We start from the raw sequence: 8,993 nt of genomic DNA, 5'->3' as shown, positions 1-8,993 counted from the left end.
GAAAATTCAAAAGGATTCTGAATCACAAGCACAAGCATGAATAAAAGTGGAAGAAATGTAAAAATGATAAATATGATAAGATTGCTTCTTCTTTTATTTTCTTTGGGAGTAGGAAACCTTAAAATCTAAAATACGAATGCCCTAATTTCAAGAAATACCTTATAAAGGAAAAGGGTGAAGATAACAAAATTGCAATAAGGGGAAATAATAAGAAGAAAAAAAATATTTTGGGAAGACGTAGCCTCTGAATCATTAGAACATGAGCAAGAAGATGAGGCAACAAACTTATGCTGAATACTCAAAGATTTAAATTTTAATTTTAATCAGGTATAAGTATATTCATTTTTGTTTGTGTGTTTGTTTATCTGCTTTATTTGTTTGCTTTTTATTTTGTTCTAAACATAATTTCATGTTTTAGTTTCTTTTTATATGTTGTTATTTTCTTTTGCATATAGTTTAACTTTTGTGTTCCATTCTCTCTTCTTTTTGGTTATGTCAAAAGTGGAGAAGATATTTGATTGCATTTGTTCATCTATCATTTATTTTCAAAATTTTGTATTTAGTCAATTATTATTTAATTTCATATTTAATTTTTTCTTTAAATTCTTTAAATAAAGTTAATAATAATAATAATAATAATAATAATAATAATAATAATAATAATAATAATAATAATAATAATAATAATAATAATAATAATAATAATAATAATAATAATAATAATAATAATAATAATAATAATAATAATAATAATAATAATAATAATAATAATAATAATAATAATAATAATAATAATAATAATAATAATAATAATAATAATAATAATAATAATAATAATAATAATAATAATAATAATAATAATAATAATAATAATAATAATAATAATAATAATAAATATTTTTCCTTATTTTTTAATATAATTGTATTAGTGAGGGGGAGATTACAAGAAAATAATGTTACTTTGAAAATTCAACCTATAATACTTAAAAATCATAAAAAAGAGGAGATTGTTGCAACTAAGGCTCTTGAGTTTATGCTTTTGATGATAGTAAATATTATTGATTGTTTCTTTATTTCTCCTAGTGTTTGTAGTTCATATATGTTTATCTATTGACTAATATTTTAGGTACAACATGCACTATTCTTTGAAGATTCAGAGCTCAATATTGGGTAGAATAGATTATGTTGAAAGAGTTTGCAATTTTCATTTATTTATTTTAAATTTCTTGACTCAATTTCTGTAAAGGTGTATGTTAGCATGATGATCGTGCACACACACATAAGGGGAGCAAAAATATTTTTAATTTTTTTAATTTTTCTATAAATCATATTGTACGATAGTTATCATACTATATAATCTGTTATTATATAAATTAATTAAAATATTTTATTTATTTTAAAAAATAATTTTGATATATAAATAGTCATATAGTATAAACACCGCATGATATTGGATTATATGTTATAATTTTAAACCCCTCCGTTCATTAAATTGGGCAAAATTTCGAAATTGAAATATTGCTCTATTCATACTATACAAACCTAATTGAACTGTATGATGTTTAAAATATTGTATGATTTATTCCTGTGATTAATCAATCAAATTTACTTAATTTTTATATTTTAATTATATTGTATAAGCTGGATCATACTATACGATTGACATATATGATATTTGATCTTTCTAGGTTTCATCCCTGATGAATTGCAATTCGGTTGAACTAATTTTATTGTATGATTATTTATTCTTATGAGAGATTGTACAACACTAACAGTTAAAAGTGAACTCACCGTATTGAATGACTATTCATTCGTACAGATAATCGTACAATATTAACAAGTCAAATTATGTACATCATATTGGATGATCCTCTGGTCATACTATACGATCTTTTATGTCTAAATTAAATTTTTAATGTTTTTTTAAGCCCGCTATTTATGTTTTCTTATAAGATTTTGTAATAATTTTTTTGGCATTTACTGAGTTGATTTCTTCTGGAGAAAGCTAGAAGAGAGTGCCTTGAGCTAGAAAGAGAAAGGGTGAGGTTTACGAGAAAGGGAGAATATTCTTATGTGTTTTAAGGGAGTGTGAGGCAGAGTTTCACACGGTTGCTCTAACAAACTTGCACTTGAGATCCTCTATGTGTTAAGGTTTGTCTTGAGGAATGTTTTTGGATGAAGATCTCCTTGGTGTCAAAGCACTCGGCTACTCTTTTACATCAGGTTTAGAGAAAGGGATTTAGGTATTTTATCTGTGAAAGAATTCTGGTTCTCTGCCATCTCCAGGAGGAAGAAATAGGATTTTAGGTTCTCTACCTGTGAAAGGATTCTTTTTCTCTGCCATCTCCATGAGGGAGAAAGGATTCAGGGTTCTCTTCCTGTGAAAGGATTACGGTCCTCTGCCACACCGGGTTGGGGGAAGAGATTTTATAAGGGCTTATTTGTTGCAATCCATGACCCCTAGTTTGAGATTTTGATGATAATAAATAATGTCAATTGAATTATTATTCATTAAATTTTTTTTTATTTATGATCTTGTCTGTGAGTACTAATATATATGGAAGACCACAAGTTACTTAGGACAACAAAAAGACTCCAGACTGTGTAGAGTAGAAGTTGAAGTTTATAACATTATAATTTTTATTTATTTTTTTTCTTGAATCTAGCCACAAATTGTATGGAAGACTGAGAAACCATGCACACACATTGGGGGAGAGGGTTTTAAAATGAAGAGAAATTTTTTTCTCTATTGATCATACTGTATGAGTTTTAATCATGCAATACGATCTGAACTAGCCGTTGGTGGAATTTTGAAAATATGTTTTGAAAATATTGGTTTTCTTTGGGACTTAAAATTGAATTCTAAAATCGAATTGTCTCATTAAAAAAAGTATATCACCTCGAGAGGTGAAAATAAAATTTCATAACGGTATTCAGATTTAAAATTATGAAATTCATCTTGAATATTATGACCGGATGCTAAAGAGAACTTCATATGGCACCGAAGGGTCAAAGTGAGGTTCAACTGAATATCCAGCTACAATATTCAAGAATTGTGATCATTAGGTTTACATCCAAAGCCTTATCAAAGAAAGTTGTATCTCCTTAAGGGAGAAAATATCATTCGATGATAATTCTTTGAATATGATAATAATGATCACTAGTATTTTAAGTTTTCCCCAAAGAAATCCAATTGAGTTTTGAAAAATTGAAGTTTGAATTCTCAATTGAACTGGGTCATGGTTTGAAGGGGTCTGAAGTTTGAATTGATTTGAATTTAAATTGAATGGAGTTTAGATTGATTTGAGGTTTGAGTTAGTCAAGGGTATGAATTGATTTGAATATGGATTTATCCTAGGATCTAGAAGAGTTCTAGGACTTGGATATGGAAGAATCCTAGGCTCTAGAATAGGCCTAAAGGTCTTAGATCTAGAAGGATCCTAAGGTCTAGAATAGACCCTAAGGTCGGGCTCTAGGAAAGGATCTCAAAATCTAGAATAGATCCTAGGGTCTAGGTCTAGGAAGGGGTCTTAAGGTCTAGAGTGGATCCTAGGGTCTAGGATTAGATCTGAATTCTGGAAGGGTCTTAGTTACCTCATTCAAAAATGAGGTCAACACTAGCTTAAATGGCTATTTATAAACAAGTCATACTATACGATAGAGATGGGTTTCTAATCAAAAACCCTAGCCGCTAGATTAATTTAAGTAAGTTCTTTATTCATAAATTTTGAACTAATCGTACTATACGATCCTATCATATAGTATGATATTTTTTTTTTGAATACTTACTTAAATTAATCCCATGATTAGTGCGTAAATCAAGGATTAATTTTTAATTGGTTATCATACTGTACGACATCAATCGTATTGTACGATCAATCGAGGCTATTTTTAGTCATCCCGGACATTGTAACATACAATCCCTTAGATTTTGTACTAGTCATTATGTACGAAGTGGTTCATACCATATGACGTATAAAGATAAGTTTTCGTCATCCTAGCAAATGTCCTTTATGAATAGAAGGAATTTCCATATTGTACTAAATGATGTTATATTGTACTGTATGATATTATTAAAAAATATTGCCTATTCGTAATCCTTCGTATAAGGATGAAGGCTATTTTATACTGATTGTACTGTACGATATTGGATCCAACTGTACGATCATAATGGCTAAATTGAAATTTTAGAGTTTTTTGGAGCCTATTTTAAAAATAAAAACTTCTATTTTTTGAATTGAATAAGGGAAAGAGGAACATGATTAGAGAAGGATTCCTTGGGAGAGAGATCTTGAGAAGATTTTATGGCTTATGAGAGGAAGGAGAAGGTGGGCTTAATGAGGGAGAAGGAGTGTGAGGGAGATCACACTGTTGCTCCTAGCTTGATGCACTTTTCTCCACCTGTGGCCTGAGAAGATCTTATGGGAAGCTCTCTAAGGGGGAGATTCTTCTACATATGTGTCCTCTAAGGTACTCTGCCTTCTCCAAGAGGTAGAAAAATTAGAAGGTTTGCTGTTGTCACTAGGAGGGTGACAAAGCGCTTGGCACTTTGCCATGCTAGATTCGTAAAAGTGAGGTTTGTAAAGGTTTATCCACCTTGTTGTGGGGGCAAAAGGAGAATTACTGTTTAGTAGTGAAATTCTTGGAGTGGAGGACTCCGGGGAGTGGTCGTAGGTCAATTGATTGAACCACTATATATTCTTTGGAGTGATTTTTCCCTTACTGCACTTTATTTACATACTATATTTTATTTTGTTAAATTGCTTGGTGAAAATCATAGTGAATTTCTTTATTGAGAAAGTTAATTTTTCACAACCAATTGTTGCACATTTTGTTTTAAGCATTCACTTTCGTATCAATTAATTTTCTTGTTTAAAATTTAAAAATACAAAAAAATAAAACTTCTATTTAAGATTATCTTTTTATTGCAACAAATTTCTAATTCAACCCCCCCCCCCCCCCCCCCCCCTTGGCCCCCCCCCCCCCCCTCTTGGCGCATCTCATACTTTTAATTGGTATCAGAGTCAGGTTTCAAAAATAGTATTTTAGAAAACCTTGAAAAAATAATCATGGCATATTTTTATAATCATAATATTGCAGAGGGTTATTCAATAACTCATCCACCTCTATTTGACAATATTCCATTTGATTTCTAGAAAATTAGAATGTCTACTTTTCATGATTTATAGACTATCATATATGGATGTTGGTTCAAGAAGGTTACATTACACCATTTAAACTTATGAATGACATGAAAACTCAAGTACCTTTTAGTTAATAGTGCAATCAGGATATGGATTTGGCACAATTAAATGTGAAGTGCTTAAACTATTTCTTTTTTGAATTGAAATCTGAGGACTACATGAGATATCTACCTATGCTACTAGTAAGGAGATTTAGGATAGATTGTGCATCACGTATAAAGGAACTAGTGTTGTTAGATAGTCTAGACATAATATTCTATTGCATGATTATGAACTCTTCTGTATGAAATCTAGCGAAATAATATCTAACATGTATACTAGGTTCATCTAAATAGTGACATCCGTGCATGCACTAGGTAGAGAATTTTCTAATTCTAAAAAAGTTAATACAATTCCTAGATGTTTACTGAGTTCCTATGATGCTAAAATTATTATAATTACTTAATCTAAAGATTTAAACATTTTTTCTATTAACAATTTGCTTGGGTCACTCATTATGTATGAGCAAGGAGTGAGTCAAAGGTAAAGTGATGCAGGAGAAAAGAAGTGGATGGTGGCATTGAAAGCAAACAACTCAGAAAGTGAAAGTTCTATGGTAGAGGAAGAAGATGACATAGCCTTGATAACTTGATAGTTCAAGAATTTTCTAAAAAGAAAACAAAGGCGTCATCAAAATAACTGGAACTAAGGTAAAAGCTCAAGAACTACTAAAGTTTCATCTAACATGATTTGTTTTGAGTGTAGGAAACTAGGTCACCTCCGAGCTGATTGCTCCAACTTAAAGAGTCAAACAACTAAGGAAAAAGGTGAGGAGAAAGCAAAATATAAGAAAGGGAAGATGCAGACACATAAGGCATTTTGGGCTGACTCTGCCTCAGAATCATTAGAAGAAGAAGTAGCGGAGGAGGTAACATATTTGTGTCTAATGGCTAATGATAATATTGATCTATCAGATTAAGATGAGTTATGTCAACTTTTATATGAAGATTTGTTAGTTATTTCTGAGAAAATCCTTGACCAGTATAGAAAGTTAAAAAAAATACATGCTTGTATTAATATTGAGTTTAGTACATTAAAAATTAAGCATGCTAACCTAGTTAAAGAAAATTCTGATTTAGATAGAGATCATATGTCCCTATTTGATGAGTTTGATGCATTAAATAAGAAGCATATTGAATTAACCGAAGCACACAAATCCTTAAAAACATCGCATATTGAATTAGAAACAAAGTATAAGGGATTAAAGGAACTGGCATGGGAGATAGATAGAAATGAACATCAGTTGAAATATGAAAATGCAAATCTTAAACATGCAAACGATTACTTACAAGTCAATATAAAGGCTTTGAATGAAAATAAACAATCACCTTCACTTAAAAAATTTTGCAATCCATTACAACAACATGAATCATTCAAACCTAAGAAGAAACATCACCACCCACAATGGTTAGTGAACCCTTTTCCTGGTGTTAAGTGCTTCTCTTATGGCATGCTAGGTTACATAGCCTGCACATGCACGATTCACCATAGGACACACCTAGTATGGAGACCTAAATTGAATTCATCACATCATAGCAAGCATACATCTCATTTATGTAAGCATAAGGAGGAGCCAAAACTCATTTTGGTTCCTAAATCTAACCCTTGAATTATTTTGTAGGGGTACTCTCACAAAATCCTAGTGAGAGTGTAGTACCTGGATAGTGGCTGCTCGTGATATATGATTGGAGACATGAAGATGTTCATTATATTGGAGACCAAGACTGGAGGCAAAGTAATGTTAGGAGATAACACCACCAAGAAAGTGGTTGGTTTAGGTATGGTTGCAAATGCTAAGAATTTTCTAATTTAGAATGTTTTTAGTTGATGGTTTGAAGAATAATTTATTAAGCATTAATCAATTGTGTGATAAGGGTTTTGACATAAAATTTCTCTCAGATAAATGCCTGATTGTTTTAAATGATAAACTTGTTTGAAAAGGAAAATATATGAACAATGTTTACATGTTAGATTTTGATTGCATTGAAAATTCAAATTCACTTTGTTTAAAAATAATAATAGATGACTCATAGCTATGGCATAGGAGACTATGCCATACTAGTATGAAAACACTTAGAAATATCACCCAAAAAATTCTATTTAGAGGCATGCCTAAGTTAGACTTCACTAAGGACCATCTATGCAATGCCTACCAAGTAGGAAAACAAATAAAATCATCTTTTCATCCAATCAAAGATTTGAACACTTCTAGGCCACTAGAAATCCTTCATGTGGACTTGTTTGGAACCATTAGCACAGCTAGTCTAGGTGAGAAGAATTATAGATTTGTAATTGTAGACGACTGCACTAGATTCAGTTGGGTAAGATTCTTAGCACATAAGAATGAGTTATTTGAGGAATTTAAGATCATCTCCATATGGATTCAACAAAAATTATGATGTAAAATCTCAATAATTTATAGTGATCATGGTGGAGAGTTTCATAATGAAAGATTTGAATCATTCTGTCAAAGTGTTAGGAATAAAGCATAACTTCTCTGTCCCTAGAACTCCACAGAAAAATGGAATAACATAAATAAAGAATAGAACCATAATAGAAGCTACTAGGACAATGTTAGATGAGTATGCTCTTCCTAGATATTTTTGGGCAGAAGCGATAAACACGACATGTTATGCCTTAAATAGGGTGAACATTAGGTCAAAGTAGAATAAAACTCCTTATGAACTCCTTAAGGGTCGGACACTGAAACATTTACACTTATGTGTCTTCGATTACAAGTGCTTTAGTTTAATTAATGGAAAACTTTCCTTAGAAAAATTTGATCCCAAGTCTGATGAGGGTGTCTTCTTAGGTTTTTCATCTATAGGTAGGGCCTACAAAATCTTCAATAAAAGAACCCTAGTTGTAGAAGAGTCTACCCATGTAGTATTTGATGAATCAGATAAGCCCTCCGAATAAAAAATTGAAGAAGACAAAGTAGAGGCAATTCAGGGAGTAGAAACTATGACCATAGGAGAAAGTGTAGAACCTTAGAAAGTCTTGTCTAGAGAATGAAGATACTGCTCTAGTCATCCTAAAGAATTAATATTAGGAGACCCATCAAAAGGTGTGAGAACTAGGCACAGGCTTAGGAAGGAGGTTAGTCATTCCACATTCATCTCTATGATAGAACCCATAAATATAGATCAAGCCTTAGAAAATAAACTTTGGATCCTAGTAATGCAAGAAGAATTGAACCATTTCACCAGAAATGATGTTTGGGAACTAGTCAAGAGACCTAAGGAACATAGTGTATTTGGAACAAAATGGGTCTTTAAAAATAAGGTGAATGACTCAGGAACCATAGTAAGAAATATGACCAGACTAGTAGCTAAGGGGTATAACCAGATTGAAGGCATAGACATTCAAGAAACTTTTACCCCAGTAGCTAGAATAGAATCCATAAGGGTGCTCTTACCCTTTACTTGCTCCAAAAGCTTTAAACTATATCAAATGGATATAAAGAGTGCTCTTTTGAACGGGGTAATCAAAGAGGATGTTTACATTGAGCAACCCCCCAGATTTAAAAGTTCACAATTTTTAAACCATGTATTCAAATTAAAAAAAAGGAACTATATGGGTTAAAGCAAGCACCTAGAGCCTGGTATAAAAGACTTAGCTAATTTTTACTAGATAAAGGATTTATAAAGGGTAGTGTTGACACCACTATCTTTTTACAAAAGGTCAAAGATGAAATTATCATTACTCAAATTTATGTGGACGGCATTCTATTTGGATCTTTAAATAAAA

The sequence above is a fragment of the Dendrobium catenatum genome, unplaced genomic scaffold (assembly GCF_001605985.2).
Source record: "Dendrobium catenatum unplaced genomic scaffold, ASM160598v2 original_scaffold_9099, whole genome shotgun sequence".
Classification (NCBI taxonomy): domain Eukaryota; kingdom Viridiplantae; phylum Streptophyta; class Magnoliopsida; order Asparagales; family Orchidaceae; genus Dendrobium; species Dendrobium catenatum.
Note: the sequence above shows the minus strand (reverse complement) of the source record.